The 21614-nt window shown below is 40.4% G+C and overlaps 1 pseudogene; it reads right to left on the bottom strand.

Annotated features, from left to right (window-relative positions):
- Positions 1–5441: 5441 nt before the first annotated feature.
- LOC137794407 (uncharacterized) lies at positions 5442–6351 on the bottom strand (annotated as a pseudogene).
- Between the last annotated feature and the right edge of the window lie 15263 nt (positions 6352–21614).

Raw genomic sequence — 21614 nt, 5'->3', positions numbered from 1 at the left:
TTTTTGACATTTTTTGAGTCGAACTTTATTCTATCATCAAACAACGAAAACATGAACGTTGAATAAAAAAAAAGGTGTATTCCGTATGATCACCACCCCCCAACACAAATGTCTTTCTTTAGTGTTTTTCCCTGAATCCTTTCAGGTCTAAATGCTTTCTTTCTGGACCTACATGAACTAGTTCAGTTCATAGTTCATAATTTAAAAAAATGAACTAAGTTCACAGCTCCAAAAAATGAACTAGTTCAGTTATTTTTTTCAATATGTTGCAGCTGTAATTTAAATTTCTCTCTGTCTGCAGTACCACTCAGCGCTCTCTCACTTGCCAGGCAGGCTAAAACGTTCAGACTCAACACTGACAAAAACGTTAAAAACAACAAAATGTTTTATGTTTACGTTCATGTTTCTGGCAGATGATGTTCCCAACCAGCTGCATTCAGGGTCCAGCTGAGCTCGGCGTGCATAGTCTTGTTCTCAACTACATTTAAGTTCCCTGTTATAGGCTTTTGCAAAAAAACGTAGGTACTTTTTTTTTTTCAAAATTCCCGAGCCAAAATTCCTGTGGAAACTTTCCGGAAATTTACCGGAAACTTTCCGCCCCTTTGTAACCCTAGTGGGGACCAAAGATGGAAGCGAGGGGTCAATGGTCTGTCAGCAGTGTAAATCGCTTTCCGAACAGAAACTGATGGAATCTCTTTAATCCGAAGATTATAGAGAGTGCTTCACGCTCTATCTGTGCATAACTGCTCTCTGCTTTGCTCAAAGTCCTCGATGCGAAAGCAATGGCCCTCTCTTCACCTGATGGCATTATGTGTGAGATCACAGCACCAACACCATAAGGTGATGCGTCACACGCTAACTGCAATGGTAAGTTGGGGTTGAAGTGGGTGAGGGCTTCTGAATGGACTAAGGCTCTTTTAGCTTTCTTAAAAGTTTCCTCACAGCTATCTGACCACTTCCACTGTGGTTTTGTTCAAAAGTTCATGCTGTGGTTTTAGCATGTTCGATAGATTCGGCACAAACTTTGCGTAGTACGTCAGTAGTCCCAAGAATGATCGCAGCTGAATCACATTTTGTGGGGGTGGAGCTTCCTCAACAGCTTTTACCTTCGATGGTGCCTTGTATAGTCCTGTACCGTCGATAATGTGGCTTAGGTACTCAACTGAAAAAACTCACATTTGTCCGTCCGGACCCGCAGTCCGTACTCCTCCAGTCTTTGTAGTGCAGCGTCAAGGTTTCTCAGGTGCTACTGTTCGTCTTTACCTGTGATGAGAAGGTCATCAAGGTAACACTGGACACCAGTGAGCCCACTCAGTATCTGGTCCATAGCCCTCTGGAACAAGGCTGGTGCTGAGGTGATCCCAAAAGCAAGCCTTGAACAGTCTAGGACTGTTCCTGAACAGTCCTTTGTGAGTCACTATGGTTAACAGTTCTTGTGACTCTTTATCAACATGCATCTGAAGATAAGCCTGACATAAGTCTATCTTACTGAATTTCTGTCCTCCAGCTAAACCAGCAAACAGATCGTCAATGAGGGGCAATGGATATTGTTCAGCTGTCAAGACAGAGGTCACAGTGACTTTGAAGTCGCCACGAAGTCTGATGGATCCGTCTTTCTTCATGACTGGGGTAGCCCATTCACTAACACTTACTGGGTCTAGTACTTCACTCTTGACTCGTTTGTCCAGTTCAAATTCAACTTTCAGCTTTATGGCGTATGGGACAGGCCTGGCCTTGAAGCATTTTGGCTTGCTGTTCGGTTTCACTGTCAATTTAACTGTAATGTCCTTCATACTACCAAGTTCTCCCTTGAACACTTCAGCATGTTTTCTCAATATTCCTTGTAGGTTTATGTCCTCAACTTTTGCCACCATATGAATTTCCTGCCAGTTTAATTTGATCTTTTGCAGCCACATGCATCCTAACAACGCTGGCTGACTGCCTATCACAATGTAGAGTGGTAGCTTAACCTTCTGTTTGTTGAGCTTCACCGTTACAGTCACGACTCCTCTCACTGGTATCGGCTCACCAGTGTACATTCTCAGCGTGATCTTCGTTGGCCGTGGTGTGAGGTGAGTTAGTTTCTTCCTGTATATAACCTCAGACACCAAGGATATAGTTGCTCCTGTGTCCACTTGCATCCATACTGCCTTTCCGTTCAGTAACCGTGTAACCCAGTATCCCTGCCCATCATCTGAAACAGACAAAACATGCACAGGCTCTTCCCCATCCGATGGGGTGTCACTTTGATCTTCCTCTGTGTATTCCAGTTTGTACACGTCCTTTTTGTACTTCCTGAAGTCACTTTTCCTGTGTCCAGTATTTTTGGTTGACTGTCCCTTCTTGCTTCTACATACAGGCTCAATGTGACCCTTTTTGCCACAACTTCTGCAGTCTAAGTCTTTGCACCAACACACCTCTGCTTGGTGCCCTGGGTTCCCACAGCGATAGCATGGCTTGCCACCTACGATATAGTATCTGCTATCTGTAGACACCTTATGCACTTGGGTTGATGTACTTAGCTGCTGTGCATCTTTGTTTGCCATTTCCATTGCTGTCATATATATATATATATATATATATATATATATATATATATATATATATATATATATATATATATATATATATATATGTGTATATATATGTGTGTGTGTATATATATGTGTGTGTATATATGTGTGTGTATATATGTGTGTATATATATATGTGTGTGTATATATGTGTGTGTATATATGTGTGTATATATATATGTGTGTGTATATATATATATATATATATATATATATATATATATATATATATATATATATATGTCTTAGTATGTCTCACTTCTATTGCTGTCTGCAATGTTAAGTTACTCTGACAAAAGGCGTTTCTGAATTGTCCCACTGCGCATACCACACACTAACCTATCACGTATAGTGTCACTTAGAGAACGTCCAAATTCACAGTGTTCCGATAACTGTTTCAGTACTGCCACAAACTGTGAGATTGACTCCCCCTCCTCTTGATTTCTCTTGTGGAATCTGAATCTCTCAGCAATGATCAGTGGTTTGTGAGAATAATGTGCTTTTAAAGTAGCCACTATTTCATCATAACATCTGTCACCAGGCTTTTCAGGTGTTACTAGGCTGCGCAGAAGACTGAACGTTTTTCCTCCCATGACAGTCAAAAAGGTTGGCACAATCACCTCTGTCTTGATGTCATTAGCCAATACAAAGTACTCAAAACGTTCTGTGTACGAACTCCATTGTTCCACAGATTCATCAAATGGTCCTATATTTCCAATCAGCGCAGCGAACATTGTCTTTCTTTTTCCCACTGTCCTTTTTCTCACAAAGACTTATTTTTATCCCGCGGCGAACTTTACTCCTTGTTGATGCGCCGTTGGAAGCTAGCTTCATTCATTCACCTCGACGTTTTCTTCGCGTCTCTTTCACCGCGGAGAAAATAATCACATCAACGTGAGAATGTTTCTTCCTCGTCGCCAGTTTTGTTATGTAGCGCACTCTAAGATTATATCACTAGTAATGATTGACATGACACAGTGATTCCGTATAACGTACATTTTCTCTTTACTTAGTATGGCTTCGGACAAAAATACCCAGCATGCCAGTCGGGTCAACAGTGGGCACTACGATGCCCCGAGGGGAACAAAAACAATAGGAGAACAATACACAACATTTTACATAAACAAACTGAGATCGATCTGATAAATACGACTTGAACCAACTTAATTCTGTACCTCTGATACCAATCAACTGGTCTAATCTCTGCAATAAAATGTCATGATCAATGGTGTCAAATGCAGCACTAAGGTCTAACAGGACAAGTACAGAAACAAGTCCCCTATCTGATGCAACTAAAAGGTCATTAGTAATTGTCACTAGTGCCGTCTCTGTATACTATGGTGCTTTCTAAATCCTGACTGAAAGTTCTCAATTAAACTATTAGAATGTAAAAAGTCACACAGCTGATTTGCGACTACCTTCTCCAGTATCTTAGAGAGAAAGGGAATGTCAGAAATAGGTCTATAATTAGCCAACACCTCTAAATCAAGGGTGGGCTTCTTAAGGAGAGGTTTAATTACAGCCACTTTAAAAGACTGTGGTACATAACCCGATAGAAAAGACCCATTAATAATATCTAATAGAGAGGTGCTAACTAAAGACAAAACTTCTGTAAGGAGTTCGTCGGAACAGGGTCCAGGAGACAGGTAGAGGATTTAGAAGTAGAAACCATTGAAAACTATCCCACCAGACTAACCGGGACTCCTCCAGACCATCGGAACGCCATATGCGCTCAAGCTTCCGCGATGCTAACTTCAATATGCGGGTCTGAGGGTTATACCATGGAGCTAGTCTCCTTTGTTTAATACTCTTCTTTTTTAGAGAAGCTATCGAGTCCAGAGTCTCTCTTATTGAGTTAATAGCACCATCAACAAGATGATCAATCTGGGACGGACTATAGTCCTCTATTATATTGAGACATGGTAATGAATCAAACACAGAAGGAACCACTTCCTTAAATCTAACAGCACTGTCAGTTAAACATTTAGTATAAAAACTCTTGCCTAACGCCGTAAAATCTGGTAGTATAAACTCAAGTTATAAGGCAATGGTCGGATAACAGAGGATTTTGTTGAAACACTACTAAATGTTCTATATCAATACCATACGTGAGAACAAGGTCGCGGGTGTGATTAAAACAGTGAGTCGGCTCCTGTACTCTTTGACAGAAGCCAATTGAATCTAATAATGAGAAATGCAACACTGAGGCTATCATTCCCAACATCCACATGAATATTAAAATCACCTACAATAATAACCTTATGAGTCTGAAGGACTAAACTTGATAAGAACTCAGAGAACTCAGATATAAATTCTGAATACGGACCTGGCGCCCGGTACATTACAACAGAATCGGCTGCACTGTTTCCCAGGTTGGATGTGAGAGACTAAGAACAAGGCTTTCCAATGAATTGTAATTCAATCTAGGTTTAGGACCCATTAACAGCCCGAGTCAAAAATGGCAGCTACTCCACCTACCCGGCCAGTGCCTCGAGGAATCTCAATATTAGTATGACTTGGAGGAGTAGATTCATTTAGACTAACATATTCATCATGCCTCAGCCAGGTTTCAGTGAGACAGCACAAATCAATATGATTGTCTGATATTAATTCATTTACTAGTACAGCTTCAGGAGATAAAGATCTAATATTAAGGAGTCCACATTTAATTATCCTATCTTGTTGTACAGTTGCAGTAGTGGTGTTAACCTTTATGAGGTTATTTTCTATAACTCCTCTTTTGATTAATTTTGATTTAATTAATTTAAGTGGCCGCCGGACAGACACAGTCTCTACAGAGTTAAAAGTGGGCCACTGCTCTAAAGAAAATGCAGAGAGGTGTGTAAGACTACAACTCTGCCTGGTCTGTCATGGACAAAGTCGACCAATAAGCTTGGTCATATTAGCAGAAAGGAGATCCGCTCCATCCAACGTGGGATGAATGCCGTCACTCCTGATCAGACCTGGGTTTCCCCGGAAAGACCGCCAGTTATCTACAAAGCCCACATTGTTTGCTGGACACCAGCGTGACAACCAACGGTGGAGTGCTGACATGCGGCTAAACATCTCATCAGTCAGCATCTCATCAGTCACCGTGTTTGGGAGAGGGCCAGAGAAGATTACGTGGTCCGAGATTGTTTTAGTGTAGGTACACACCGATTCAACATTGATTTTAGTGACCTCCGAGCGGCGAAGTCGGGTGTCATTACCGCCGACGTGAATCACAATCTTACTGTATTTACATTTATCTTTAGCCAACAGTTTCAAGTAAGACTCAACGTCGCCCGCTCTGGCCCCAGAAATACATTTGACTGTTGTCCCTGGCGTCACCGTCTTCACGTTTCTAAGGATGGAAATGCCGATAATTAAAGTTGGTTTCTCTGTGTCGTTAATTGTGGTTGGATTCTTAGTGCCACTGAGTGGGGAGAACCGGTTAGAAACGTGAATAGGTTGGGGGTGTCCAGAGGACTGCTTAGATCCCGACTTCTGCTTTCTTCGAAGTCACCCAGCCCCTCGGCTGCTCGGGGGCTGCCAGGGAACAGCTATCAGCTACAGCTCGTTGGTCCGCACCGACTATGGGGGTGGGAAGGTTGGCTAATGTAGCTAACGTCTGTGCTTCGATGGTGCTGAGCCGTGCATCTAACCCACTGATACCTGCCTCCAACCTAGCAAATAAACTACATTTCTTACATGTATCATTATCGTCAAAGAAGGCAGGCAAATAGCTAAACATGCGACAAGCTGAGCAGGAAAGAGCAGGAGAGGGAGAGGAAGACATGGCTAACAGCTAAGCCAAGTAAGGTAGCTAGCGTTAGCACAATAAACAAAGTAGGAAATAGGACAGTTGGAGTTAAGCAGCGAGTTGCTAAAAAAAGAGAGTCAAGTGTTTAGATATGCAATATGTGCAATTGATAATCAGCGGCTTGTACTAGAAAATATCACACAATTAGCTTGGTTAAGCTGGAAATGAGACAACTCCGTTATCGTCTAACACACACACACACACACACACACACACACACACACACACGGTGGAACCGGAAGTGATGCAATACGCTTACCGTCAGAGGAGGAGGAGTCACACTATATGCTAACCGGTGTAACACCGGTTAGCATATAGGCTTGGGTAGAAGCTCCGGGTGGACCGTCCTCCCGCGGTCAATGCTTTGCTGCTGGGTTTTTAAATCCGGACGTTCGGGTCCAAGTCTTTCGGCCTCTTCTTGTCAACATCTGATCGTCGATTGAAAGATGCTTTGCGTAGAGACACCACAGAGTTTTCAGTCGTGACGACGAAAAATACGCGCCGCCTGACGGCCCCAGTCTCGCCTGTCATTACATCTTACCCAGATACAAAACATGTTTTCTGATTGGCTGATAAGAGGCTCCTCACGGTGATTTCTCCGTAGTGAGGGCAGCACGCGACAGGTCATGTCTGCGCGCTGCGGCACCTTGCCGCACCTTAAATAGCCTGGAGTTTTTTTTCAGCGTGAGAAATACGATGTGTGGCGGGAGGGCGTGATTTTAAGAACGAAATGCGTGACAGTCACGCTCAATGCGCGACACTTAAGAGCCCTTTTTTCTTCTATTTTTTAAATCTTAAAATGTCAAGAAGGGCGGCGCCCAAGCGCCCTCTATTGACGCACCGCCACTGAAAGCTGGTGAACTGTATGCGTATAATACTGGATAGCAACTGCTGCATCTCCATATCATAATTTTTTTTTTAAAACGCCAGTAACTTTTAAAAGCTTAAGAAAGTGTCACACTAGATGACAGCACAATACGATAAAAAAATAATATGATCAACTATACACACACAAATTACTTGATTAAACTATATTACGAACTGTGTTGCATTAAAAAAAAAATGCAGCGATTAATTGAACAGTTGATTCTTGCTGTGTACATCTATAGCTGCATATTAAACTGCCTGTAGTCTCTACTGTTGCTAACTTGACCAGGTGTATTTATTCATATTTATTAATTAATGTTCTTCTAATGTTACCCTGCGATGTGTTTGCATCATATAAGACTGTAAATAAGAATCAAAAGACCGTTATTAATATCTATTACTGGCTTTCATTTTGACTCGTTTTTGGTTTCAGACGCCAAAAACGGGAAAACGGAAGTGGTTTTCCGTTTTCCCGTTTTTGGTTTAAAACGGAAAACGAAGAAAGTGTTTTTTACGTATTTCCTTATTTGCGAATGAACGATAAAACCAACGAACAAAACGTACAGGGTCCGTGTACGGTTTGTTCGTTGGTTTTATCGTTCATTCGAAAACGAACGAACAAAAGGTACACGTGTAACATGGTTAAAAAGGATGCATTATAAATCCAGCTAAAAAGGAAAACTGTGCCACCTGCTGTTGTAAATGTGTACCTGTGTCCCATATATCCGCAAAGGACCGTGGGAAATCCTCAGTTTACCGGAGGATTCTTGCACAAGGTAACATGTCTGACTGTCTGTGGAAAAGTTTGTATTAGTTTGTTGTAAAAGTATGTGAGAGTTGAGCTGTCTTTGTTGTATGAAAAGTTATCGTGTTCGCCTTTGTTTTTTATTAAGTTGACTACTTGTTTTCTTCTCATTGTCCGTATGAATGTTATTAGCAACTCGCTATGTCGCTAATACGCTAATGCTAACGCGATGCCGTCTTTGTAGGCATCACGCTGTCCACAGAAGCCTTACATGTTTGTCCTTCCATAACACAGGTATGTACAGTAGGTTGTTATATTGCTGTGATATTTCATTTTTGTAATTGTATTTGTATTTTACAAATCCATTTTCTGTTCTGTTCATTTATTTTATTTCCATGTTAAAACTGATCACTATACGATCACTGTTGAATGTGTTAATGGCAAATCCTCAGTTTACCGGAGGATTCTTGCACGAGGCATCACGCTGTCCACAGAAGCCTTACATGTCTGTCCTTCCATAACACAGACACGTGAATAAAACGGTGTTGGCAAGAACGAATCCAGCTTTGAGAGAGTCATTTCAGCCAGGAGACATCTCACAGTGGTCACACACGGACCGTACACGGACCCTTTCAAAGCTACACAAAGCGGTCAGACTACCCGCAGCTCTTGCTGCAAACTCAGCGGACCAGGGCTGCGGTCCAATAGTCCTTTTTGGTTAGGAACCATCCTAACTGAGGGAAATGACCCGGAAGTACCTCAGTGGCCGCCATGATAAGTCCCGGTCGAATTCTCGAAACGCAAAGGAAAGGAGCTTCATGCCTCCTAACTTAGCTCCTTTAGCTTAGGAACCACTGGACCTTCCTTAACGAAAGGAAAGGAGAAAATGCCGACCCACAATCCCTTGCGGCGGCAACATTTAAAGTGACGTTTCATTTGGCCGTTCACGAGAAGAAACGATCATGACCGACAAACGCAGATCATGTAAATAATAATTAGCCTAACTTGTAAATACTTTCAATTATCTGTTAAACCGGATGGAAAACTATGAACGTAACGTTACGTTGCTGTTGTTAAACACGGCTGTAAAGTGATGAAACAGCTTAGCCCTCATTCTTTTATTTTACTTTAGTTACAGAGGTTTTAATGAAAGTATTAAACTGTTCGAGCTCTTTAGCCTGACTCATGATTATCATCTTTTTAATCCACTATTTTGTTACATTACAATAAAGCACTATCAAGTTGTGTGGTGTTTCATAAACTGTTGTCTGCATATTTTTATGATCAGATTATAATCTGCATATAAACTATAACAACAACATGAATGGATATGAGACACACATATGACACACATCGTTAGTGGGATAACGTATTTAATTCAGCAGGTTTGAAACTGAAAAGACAGTTTAGTAGCTTTGTACTCGGTGAAAAATCCCTTGGCTTCACTATCATATTCCTTCGTTAATTTCTATTCCAACCTCGTTATTAAAGTAATATATGAACCAAGTTGTTTAATCGTCTGCATGACGTAACACTGTAAGAACACAGATGAAGTATTTAAGATGCTTTATTGTGGTCCGAGATGGACTACAACGTTGTAGTTTCACCGCTGCAGACAGACCGACGTCACTAACATCGCCTGCCGTCGCGTCATAACTACGTCGCTTAGTGAAAGTGTAGTCGGATTCTCTAAACACCGTGGTTGTCTTTTTCTAACTCCTCATGAATTCCCCTTACCATCTTTCCTTGACCCCGTAACATTTCCACAGAGGTCAAGGAAAAGTGATAAGGGTTAGACGTTAGGAGGTGATTATTTGACTATTGGACCGCAGCCCCGGATTCCCCGGAACATTAATCGCGCATGCGCAAAGCCGCCGCTGATACCTGTCAGCTGTCCTTCACATCTCCACCTCATTCAACCCGACCTCAGTGCACTTGTTCAAGCCAACACAGACTGGACTTTTTTCACTAAGGAAGAAAAACTGAACAGAAAATATGAAAAGCACTTATTGCTTTTGTTTAAAGTAAATCAATGGCTGGTCTTTAACATATTTAAGCTAAACAACAGACTGAACATGGACCAAAGATGGGACTACTGAACAGTACCTGTTCAGAAAAAAAATTTAAAAAAATAAAAAAAACAATATATGTACGTATGTTAACTTGCTGATGCTCCAGAGTGCTGTTATATTGTTCTGGTAACATTACTTTAAAATAAAAGCGTGCAATACACTAGTTTTTTACTTCATTGTTGAATTTGACGCATAATGCGATTAATCGCAGAAAAATCATGCGATTAATCGCGATTACATTTTTTCAGCTTTGCCCAGCCCTAATATTGTATATATATATAAATATATTTATATATATATATAAACTAAGTACTGGAGTATGGTATAAGTAAATCTAAACCTGAATGTAACTGCCAAAATAACAAACGCCATTGTCACTGGGAGCTGGACGCATTTTCATTAACAACTAACTAAACAAATAGAACAGCGCTCAGGAAACAACAGCGTCCATCAGAGCTCCGTTCCGCCGGCTCTTTTCTCCCTTGAATACCACTATTACAAGAGGACGTCCTGGTTATTGACATGCTGCTACGGCATCGTGGGAGTGCACACAACAAGCTGGTGACATTTAGCAATCATAATGGTCTTGGTGATGGACATACCAAGAGAGCATTACAGGCTAAACCACAGGTACGCTTGCTATGTAGACAGCAGATGAGTCGTAATGCTGCTGGCTGAGTCCCGTCGGTGTGATCCGCTGCAGTCTGCGAGGGAGAAAAATGCTGCAGCTCGTGGGAATCTACTACTGACGGAATGTGGCTTTGTGGTAGAACTCAGGAATCCGAAACATGCAGCTCACCTGAACAGCACAGCCAGACACAGAAGACTATAGCTTACTGCAACAGAAAAGCCTAGAACAAACGGTGTGACAGGCCTCCATCTTCAGATAAGATGGAACCACAAGAAACACGTTTTACCTGTTTTTAATTCTAGGAACCCAACCAGAGGTCCTCAACCGAAAGAGCGGTCAAGGGTGGTGTTTCCACTGGGTACTCCAGTGGGAACGTGGAGCATATTGACTTTAATGGACTTATTAGCACATGTTAGAGGAATAATATTGTCTCAGCGTACTTCAAAGACTAGAAAGAGAGTCCGGTTTCGGTGGTCTGACTGTCGGTGAAGTTGTGGTATCAGGGGACGTAACATGAAAGAGGATGGATGGAGTGAGTGAGGGAAGGTATAACGGCAACTCTATCCAAACAAGAATGCAACAGAATACAGCATACTATCTAAAACAGGAGTGGATCAAGCAGTATCCCCTGTGTTATAGAGCATTTGTCGAGAGATCGGGACAACTGTTGGACAGTTGCGAGTTAAAGCATTTGAATGCAGTTTTTAATATCCCCTGAGCCAGTTGAGTAAGCTGTTTGTGATTAATAGTGTCAAAGGAGGCACTGATATCAATCATCAAAAGAGAGTGACAGAAACTAAGAGCGCCACTGAATGGATCATGATCCAGACCAGCTCTACTGTTAAATCTAGGCAAAATCTTCTGCAAGACTGTGGGAATGGGGTGGAGTGTGTGTTGGATGTACCAGACTGGTTGGGGTCTCAGCCTCAGAGCAGCGGTGACTTTATTAAAAAAAACCTGATGGTCGGAATTTGTTTTTAGTTGCCTTCTCTCCCCACTCCACCTGCTTTCTGGGAATGTTCACCAGCTGAGGGAACACACACACACACACACACACACACACACACACACACACACACACACACACACACACACACACACACACACACACACACACACACACCATGCATGTCAAACTTGTGATAATAAATCAAAAGAGATGGATGGAGATTTTGAAAACCAAAAGGGTTTCTTTAAAAATATGTTATTAGCCAAATCATCCAAAAACCTTTCAAAAAACAGTTTATTTTCAAATTTCAAAAAGCCAGTATTCAACTAGATTGTAAGCTGCTTATGTAATGGACATGTATTGAGCCTATATTGGCCTCTCTAAAATCTCTCTAAAATACAAGAAGTCTATTTAGGAGATTTAAATACATCTAAATACAGTATCTCAAAACATTGATTAATAATAATACATTGTGTATACAGTATTTTAATTCTATACTTTTACCCACGGAAGTTTGATTTTTTTTTCTTATTTGACCTCTGTAAGAGAATAAATGACAGCTATTTTTAAGGGCTCAGTTTTCTCAAAAGTCAAGTGACAGATAATGCGTGTCATCCCTGTTCTGTCAGGGTCGGTGGATTCAAAACCAATCACCAACTATTATAGATTGGATTTTAAGTACGCATTTACATGTTTCTCTTCCTTTTGTTTCAAATCAATCAATCATCATACATCATTGTGTGAGTAGTATTAAAGCCTTGAACCATTTGACTTGTGACTGAGATGTTATTTATAGTGGTTTAGGATCTGAAGGTTCTATGGAGAATTATCTTATATATGTAATCATATAAAAAAAATAAGACACTTTCAAACACCCTTGCAACTCTTTTCTTTTTAAAATACACTTGCCACTTTTATTTAAAAATATATACTTGTTTTAAACTATTATCCGTTTTTATTTACCATATTTAATTGTGTATTGTTTTTTATTATATTTGTATCGTTTTATTTTATGTATATGTTCACCCGAGTCAAGTTCCTTGTATGTTCAATGTACAATTCTGATTCTGATATGCACTTTAATGTCAAAGCAGTTGTACAGTGTGTTACCATTTTACACCAGGGTTCACAGGTAGAAGGCTACATTGTGTCAACGTTGCTTCCCTGGGCCTGCCTGTATATTCAGGGGGAAGTTGCCTGACGAACAGTAATAACAAACACATTCCTTTGCAGTTGTAACAGGTGTGTGCAGCTACTGGTAGCTTGGCAGGAAGGCCTGGGCCTCCACAGCAGTATCACAACCTGAAAACACTGGTAGTCTGTGTTTTCCATCAGGAGACTGGGATTAAACAGGAGACATCAGTGCTTTGATCCTAGCGTTGTCCCACCTCTTAGTGTTATTTCACTCACCCCGCCCCCAACCCCAATAGCACAGTGAGACATGGTTGGAGGTAAGGAATTACATATACCCTTGTTGCTGTACCAAAGTCCACAAAGTTAGTTGTCATTTCTATTCAAAAAGATTAAAACATTTGAATTCAATGTATATTTTATATCAAATATTGTACTTCTCTTTGATGTTTACTGGTATGAGAGGTGTAGTTGAAAAAAGATCAATTAATTACTGGTTTAATGCACCACTGACAAGTTATAATGCACCAAGTTATAATGCACCACCAAGAAGTACGTCTCATTCAGCTTGATGTGTTTGTAAACATTCAAAACAGTAAAGTCAACTCAGGGTACAGTTCTACTGGCCTACCTTTATTGTTTTTATAAATCCTTACACAGATAATTGTAATTCAGTCCCTGCTTAGGGGACCGCGAGCATGTATACTTTTATTCATACAATTCCACACAAGTTAGAACTCCATGGAGCCATCAGATACTTAACCACCATAAATAACATCTGAGCCAGAAGTACAGTGGTTCAAGGCTTAAATACTCACAGAATGATGTATGCTTTGAAACAAAAAAGGAAAAGAAACAACATGTAAATAGATACATAAAATCCAAACAAGTGTTAAAGAAATGGAGACAAGTCCCAAAAGCCACTGAGGATTGAACACATTCGTCATGCTGTGGGAACACATTGCCAAGAGCGGCTGATGCACATCACATTCTCGTCATCCCTGCTACTCTTTTAAAAGGTGGCAGAGTGAGTTTAAATTACAATACTATTCCCTACATGCACAACTATGAAATTATAGAAGCAGAGGATGTCTAACCCAGATTTTTGTTCCAGTGTTAGTGTTGAGGAATGTAGTTACCACAGGTCTAAACACTGCCCACTCTCTGTGGTGTGCAAAGGTTTACATTCCCATGACAGGATATGTGTGCGTCTGGCTCAGAGTTCCCTCTGTGTGTATGTCTGCGTTTGGCATTATTGCCAACTGCCAACCCACTCTTGCTGTCTGGTGTCAGGCATGACTCATAACACACCAACACATTCTCACACACAAATGCAACTTTTAGAACAGTGCAATCAATGCACAGCCAACCCTACTGTATGACAAGTATTATCGTAAATATTATTGTATCGTAAAATATAACCAATACTATTAAAGTGATTCTGAAAAGCCTGCAAAGCAATAGACTGAAACAATAACATAAATACGCATTAAAAATGATATGCGTGGAGTATACAAGTATCGCAAGTGTTCCCCTTTCTGCTTACATGCTAAAATTACGACATGGATAATCATACCATCATTAAATCATTGCGATGTGGATTTTGATTTATGGTAAACAAATCCAGAGCCTTAACATTAAAGCTGACAATGATCCAGCAGAGCGAGAATTCCAGCTGAGAACCCAAAGCAAACAGACAGCACTGTTGAAGCAGAGATCTGAGCAGACACCTGGCTAGTTAGCTTGCTAATCCCAGCATGCTTCAAAATAATTAAGCCAAACAAAAATGAGTTAAAACTAGGGTTGCAAAGGGGCGAAAAGTTTCCGGTAAATTTCCGGAAAGTTTCCACAGGAATTTTGAAAAATAAAAAAAAAAAAAAGTACCTACGGTTTTTTGCAGAAGCCTATAACAGGGAACTTAAATGTAGTTTAGAACAAGACTATGCACGCCGAGCTCAGCTGGACCCTGAATGCAGCTGGTTGGGAACATCATCTGCCATAAACATAAAACATTCTGTTTAACGTTTTTGTCATCAGTGTTGAGTCTGAACGTTTCAGCCTGCCTGGCAAGTGAGAGAGCGCTGAGTTGCGTAGAGGCCAAAAGCGGTACTGCAGACAGAGATTTAAATTACAGCTGAAACGTATTGAAAAAAATAACTCAACTAGTTAATTTTTTATAGCTGTGAACTTAGTTCATTTTTTAAAATTATGAACTGAACTAGTTCATGTAGGTCTAAGAAGAAAGCATTTAGACCTGAAAGGATTCAGGGAAAAACACTAAAGAAAGACATTTGTGTTGGGGGGGGGGGGGGGGGGGGGGTGATCATACGGAATACACCTTTTTTCGTTTGATGATAGAATAAAGTTCGACTCACAAAATGTCAAAAAGGTCAAAAATGCAATTTTTAAAAGTTGTATTATCAATGTTTGCATGCAAGTCTGCTTAAACAAGGTAACTACAGTTAAATTACCCCAAAATTTCCAGTTTATTCCCATGGAAAGTTTCCAACTTTGAATATTCCCGGAATTTTGCAACCTTAGTGGTGGATGACTGATTGAGGCACCCCAATATGTGTGTATTTATTTATATAATATTAGGACTTGGCAACGCAGCAATCCTTTAACGGCGTTAATTACTTAATCTTGCTGTCAGACATGACACAAACACACTCACACAAATGCAACTTTTAGAACAGTGCAATCCATGCACAGCCAACCCTACTGTATGACAAGTATTATCGTAAATATTGTTGTAGCGTAAAATATAACCAATACTATTAAAGAAGTGATTCTGACAGTTGTTTTTTTTTGCATTGGAGGGTCTTACCACTGCCACACACAGGTTCCACACAGACAGCGTAGTTCAGACCTGGGCATCTTACGGCCTCACCGATAGGCAGCGTTGACGACTTGAGCCTGACATGAAAGCATGTTTTGTTATGTAGTTTCTGTTCTCAGCGAGTAGCGGGTGCTGCCACAAGTCGCTCCACCTCACAAAGCATCCCCAAAGGGGTCACTAACCCACGCGTTTTCTGCAATCTTCCATTTCAGAGTGGAATCCATAAAAGTTTCAGTTTCTCCATATACCAAAGTATGACCGGCTAACTTGCTCGCTGATTGAACAACACTGACACATAGCAGGGCTCTGTTCCTCAAACGTGGTTTACTGATATAGCTGGATAATTTCCAGGATAAAATGACATAGATCAGGCGAAAACAGTACAAACAGACAAGGAGACAGGAGACAAATGAGGTTTAAATACAAGAGGTAACGAGCAACAGGTGGACACAAATGAGGGCAGCACAGGTGCAGGGAATCCACAATCAGGAACCAGGTAGACAGGCAATCCCAGACAATCACCAGGGCTGCATCCCAAGTCTCTAAATGGCATCCCCGTTTCCCTCACTTGCGTCCCTTCCTTACGTCTTAGTCCCGCCCTCCAGGGATGCACGGAGAGACGCAAGGAAACCAAGCGAGGAGAGAAGACGCGAGGAAACATGTTTTAACAGGCATGAGACGTCCTTTCCGTGAAGCGTCACGTGAAGCGTCACGTGAAGCGTCACGTGAAGCGTCACGTGAAGCGTCACGTGAAGCGTCACGTGAAGCGTCACGTGAAGCGTCACGTGAAGCGTCACGTGAAGCGTCACGTGAAGCGTCACGTGAAGCGTCACGTGAAGCGACGTCAGTTTCTGATGACTACAGCTGACTGACAGCTGATCACAGCTGATCAGCTGTCAGTCAGCGGAGTTGTTTTCTGGTCCAGACCGGATTTACCGAACATTTTAATAATAATGCCCTTAAATATTGATACAAATTGTTGCATGTTTTCATTTGATTTAATGGTTTTAAATTACAACTTATACAAATAAGACACAGTTATCATCAGTGTCAGAGTGGAGATGTTCTCTCTGTAGTTTGTTACCTGTTAAACAAACTGCATTGAGTATTTATACACTGTGTTGTGTTCAGGGTCCTGCTTATACGCAGGATCAATTACCAGGGAACGCGTCTTATTTATTAATTATTTACGTCGGCATGTTTTGAAATTCTAATTGTGACATTATAAAATAACCATACATGTTGTAAAACGTGTTTCCTCTCTCCAACTCTCTGATTTTAATTACATACATAATAAAAGTTATTAAGAGAAACAACTGATCGAATCTCTGAAGAAAATAGTTTGTGGTCCTTTTGTTGTTCTTTTGTTTTGTTTTGTTGTTGAGGGAGCGTGTCTAGCGTTAAAACACTTCCTGGAAGTCTGCTCTGGGGGCTCCTCGATCATGACTCCTTCGATTTCCCTCCTCGCTCCTTGCTCCTCCGAGCCGAATAAGAGCTTTGGGACGGCCTTCAATATGGCGGCACAGAACCACTTCCGGTTCAGTCGAGGAGCGAGGAAACGACAATTTAGAGACTTGAGATGCACCCCAGGGCAGGAGGTGCAGAGACACAAGGGACACAAGACTACGAAATAAAACAGGAAACAAAACTCAAACCATGACAGGTTGTTGCAATTAATGAGTTCAGGAATTCAGTGAAGGTCTCATGACCTGTGGAGCTGTTAAACAACACACTGCATTAGCGTTAGTATGACATCACGGCTGTTATGACACCACTTCTTGTTTTAAGGGCTATATGCAGTCAGTGGTACCGGTAGCCCGCTTTGAGAAACTGCTGTGTTTCTCAAAGCATAGTTTGCAAGGTTAGACCGGCTAGGGGATGAAGAGACAGAGCAAGCAGCATTTGTTAACTGTTGATGGTGGAGCCTGCGGCCTGACATGTTTTTATTTTTTTTATTTTATTTATTTATTTATTTATTTATTTATATATATATATATATATATATATATATATATATATATATATATATATATATATATATATATATATATATATATTGGTCATGTTTTTTTTCTTCTTTTTTGTCACAAAAAAAATAAAGTCATAATTTTGACAAAAAATAAATAAAAAGCATTATGACCAATGTATATATATATATATATATATATATATATATATATATATATATATGGAGAACATTGTGAAAGCATGCCGTGCTATTCATGATGATTATTTAGCGCTTAAGAAATTCCTGGATGTGTTGAAAGCACTCATCATTATACAGTGTTACAGTACACAAGTGGCGGGCCGTCGGGGCCAGCGAGGCCTTCTCTGCTGGCCTAAAAACAATCACAAAGTTATAACTATTTTATAATATAATTAAAAGAATATAAAAAAGTGCAATAATTAAAAGTCATATCTATTTTATAATGTAATTGTTCTTCACAAATACACTTCATGTATTATAATTATTTTTCCCTATTAGCTTATGTTGTCATTGAGCAGCTCCTGTCACCTGTCTGTGCTCCTGCTGTCTTGCTTTCTGTTTCTTGACGCTCTTTGACCAATCACATCTCACCTCTGTCTTTCTCTTTCTTCTCTCTCTCTTCTCTCTCTCTGCCGGTTAAACACGGTGACAGAACCAGAACCGCGAACTGGTTATGGTTCTGTCCTACTCACTCTGAGTGAGGACAACCCTGTCTCCTACAAATTACGTTCCCCCAGAACTAAAACGCATTTTCAATTACGTTGACTAGAAACGTATTTTCTCCCTGATTACGTCGGTGTTTGACGTATTACAAATATGCGTATGCGTATGAATATTGAAAAACGGGTCCATCCGGACTTAGAGATGTATTTACTTAAATGCATATGATACAGATCCAATGCAATTTCTTCATCAAATCAATCAAAAATATGCATGAAGGCTATTTTGAGTGTATAGTTATTAGTTAACATATCGGTCTCTTTGAGACAATAATATGGTGGAATAAATACTAAATGATAAATGTTCAATAAATATGTGGACATCTAGCACACAGCATATGCATGTAAACATGTCAATTGACAGTATATTCAGTATATACAGAAGCTTACATTTAGATTTTGCCAGTGATATTTGTGCTAGTAACCATTTTCATTCGGTACCCTGAAGCATAGTTCATTTACCATAACCATGATCTAACCTAACATACCATACTGTGGATGCCATGTGTAGAGAGTGTAAAAAGTAGTGCTTGGAAGCTAGGCTAATGTTTGAAATGAATGAATGGTGAATGTGATACGGCAAAATGAATGATAAGACGTGGTTCCCTTGACAAGACCGAAGTGGTATGTGCCATTTGTCATTGTGAACTGAGCTATCATCGTAGCCTATCCCGTCTGAAATACCACTCGATGGCCAAGCACACAGCTGATGCTAAGTCTGCGCCCCCTCGTCATAGCCAGACACGAATGGATGACTTCGGACAGAAACACATGGACACCACAACGAAGAAAAACTTTTTGCAGCCAAATAGGTGCTACTGCGTGTAGGCCTCTTAACGTTGTGGAGGACGAGGATCTAGCTCAGGGGTGTCAAAACTTTTTGCAAAGAGGGCCAAATTTGATAAAGTAAAGATGCCCGGGGCCAATAGTTCCTTCTGACATTTTTTTAACCATGAAAATACACACTTTCACTATCACACTAACCTTTATTTTTGAAATGACAATGTAACCAAATATAATATAATGTAACCAATTCTGCCTTTCATTCAGTCAGATAACAATCAACAAACTGTATAGAATATCTTACATTTCTATGAGTTAAATAACATTGCCTCGTAAAAATTTAAAACAAGTGTATTTTGACCGTGTTTTAAAAAAAGATCTTTTCAGAAAAGCAATAGTTTGTCACATTTTTCTCTGTGAATAGTGACATATGTTACCGTTAAAAACACAAAATTTTATATTGATCAAGGAACAGATAACCAGCTGATGCATTTAAATGTACAACACTGTTTACTGTGATGGCTGCAAGTGTTATAGCTTCAAGCAGCCAATTTACAGATATGAGCATTCCAATTTTAGTTTGCCTGCCATGGAGGCGCACCATCAGTCATGATCACAGAAACTTTGCTTCATGGGAGGGTAGCGACCCTGTACAGGCGTCGGTCATGGGCCTCACTGTCTCTGGCCAATCACAAGGAAGCAGCGTGCTTGGTAGTAGGGTTGTGGCCTGTGATTGGTGGAGCAGGGGGGAGGCAGGTGGCTTTGGAGGAAGTGCCGTGTGTTGTTGTACGTGAGTGTGGGGGATGCTATGTGAGCCTGTTAGCTGTTGCGCATTAATCTACGGTTAGCAAAGAGCCCCGGTACGTGAATGTGAACATTGCTGCAATAAACCTGCGAGTTAAAGAGACCAACGTCGGCGCGTCATTACTGCGGACGTTAGAGTAGTTTCACGTCATCAACAGCTTCACAAACAGAAACGAATACATCTGTTCCTCTGGTTTGCGCTTTGAGACTTTTTAGGTCACGCAGCTCCTCTGTCACGTTCATGTTGTCATCAACTCATCTTAAAAAAATCAAAAGTTGCTCCCTTGTCCCCCATTTGCTCCTGAATATCTGACGATATGTCCTCACTTCTCCGTGCCACGATGTTGCGTTCCAGGCACACTCATAAATTCTAGCTTTCTTCTCGGGCAAACGTTCTCCACCATTTTTATGACAGTCTTTAATAAACGCACCTTCAGTAAAAGGTTTGCCATGTTTAGCAATTAACATGGCCACTTCGTAGCTGGGTTTGGTGATGTTTTCATTTGACTCACTGGCTCTCGTTAAGAATCGCTGTTGCCAGGCAGCTTGAAGTTGCTTCACTTTTTCAGTGCACTCACTCCGTTAGCTTAAAGAAGTATTGTAATTTCCACCGCTCCTGAAAGCGGCGGCCCTCCATAAACTTTTCTCTTTTTTTGTCGTCGCCATGGCAGAAATGATTGGAGAAGGGTTCGCGGTACAGACGCAGAGCCAGATGACATTAGAATGGTGAGGCCACTGTGTGGTGAAAGAAGGAATTACATCTTTTACTTTTTATGATGTATTTCTGACAGAGCTGGCGGGCCATAATTAATACATTATAAGATCGAAGCTGCGGTCGTATGAAATCCGGCTGGACACCCCTGATCTAGCTGATATAATATGCATCGCATCCAATGACAGGACCTCCAAAGCCTGACTGCTATGTTCGTATCTCTCTCTGTCTCATTGGCATGAATGTTGCAACAACAATATTGCCAAAGCATCAAAACACATCAGAAAAACATAGACATATACAACTCATACAGATAACAAAAATAACAATAATAATAAAATGGTACGTAATTAAAATAATCTCTCTCTCTCTACCTCTCTAATTCTCTCTCTCGCCCTTGTTTACCTGAAATGTGCACTTTATAATTTTATTTTGACGGCCCTGTTTGGCAGTTGTTTTTTTCAATACAATAAAACATTTGCATAAAGCAAGCCAATCCACTTTTTCATGTTCAGAGCATTACAATGAAGAAAATAAATTATGCGATTAATTGCAATTAATCGCGAGTTAACATGACATGAATGCGATTAATCACGAATAAATATTTTAATTGTTTGACAGCATTAGTAAAAAGCACAGATTTTAAAATCTGATGTCTTTTTTTTATCTTCCCTCACTGACTCAACTTTTTCCCCTAAACGGTTTAAAAGCAGATAAACTGCAAAAGAAATCTCAATTTAAAGGGATTTTTAGGTAGAGTTTAGAAGTCTATATAGCAACCTTTAAACCATCACTTCAACATATATTTAATATGTGATCATAATATCCCACTGTGCTGTTCAATTCAAAATCAATTAAAATCAGAAGTTTTCAATACAATTCTGTGCTCATGGTCCCACAAATGAAACAATCCCCCAACACTGTTAGTTGACTCTACCGCCAGGTTCACACGAATGTGAAATATTTGATTGTATGTCTTTAAGGCTTATAGTAATCACTC

The sequence above is a fragment of the Clinocottus analis genome, unplaced genomic scaffold, assembly GCF_023055335.1.
Source record: "Clinocottus analis isolate CAN_PGR_092001 unplaced genomic scaffold, fCliAna1.0.p SCAF_25, whole genome shotgun sequence".
Lineage (NCBI taxonomy): Eukaryota > Metazoa > Chordata > Actinopteri > Perciformes > Cottidae > Clinocottus > Clinocottus analis.
Note: the sequence above shows the minus strand (reverse complement) of the source record. Positions and strands in the feature narration are given on the sequence as shown.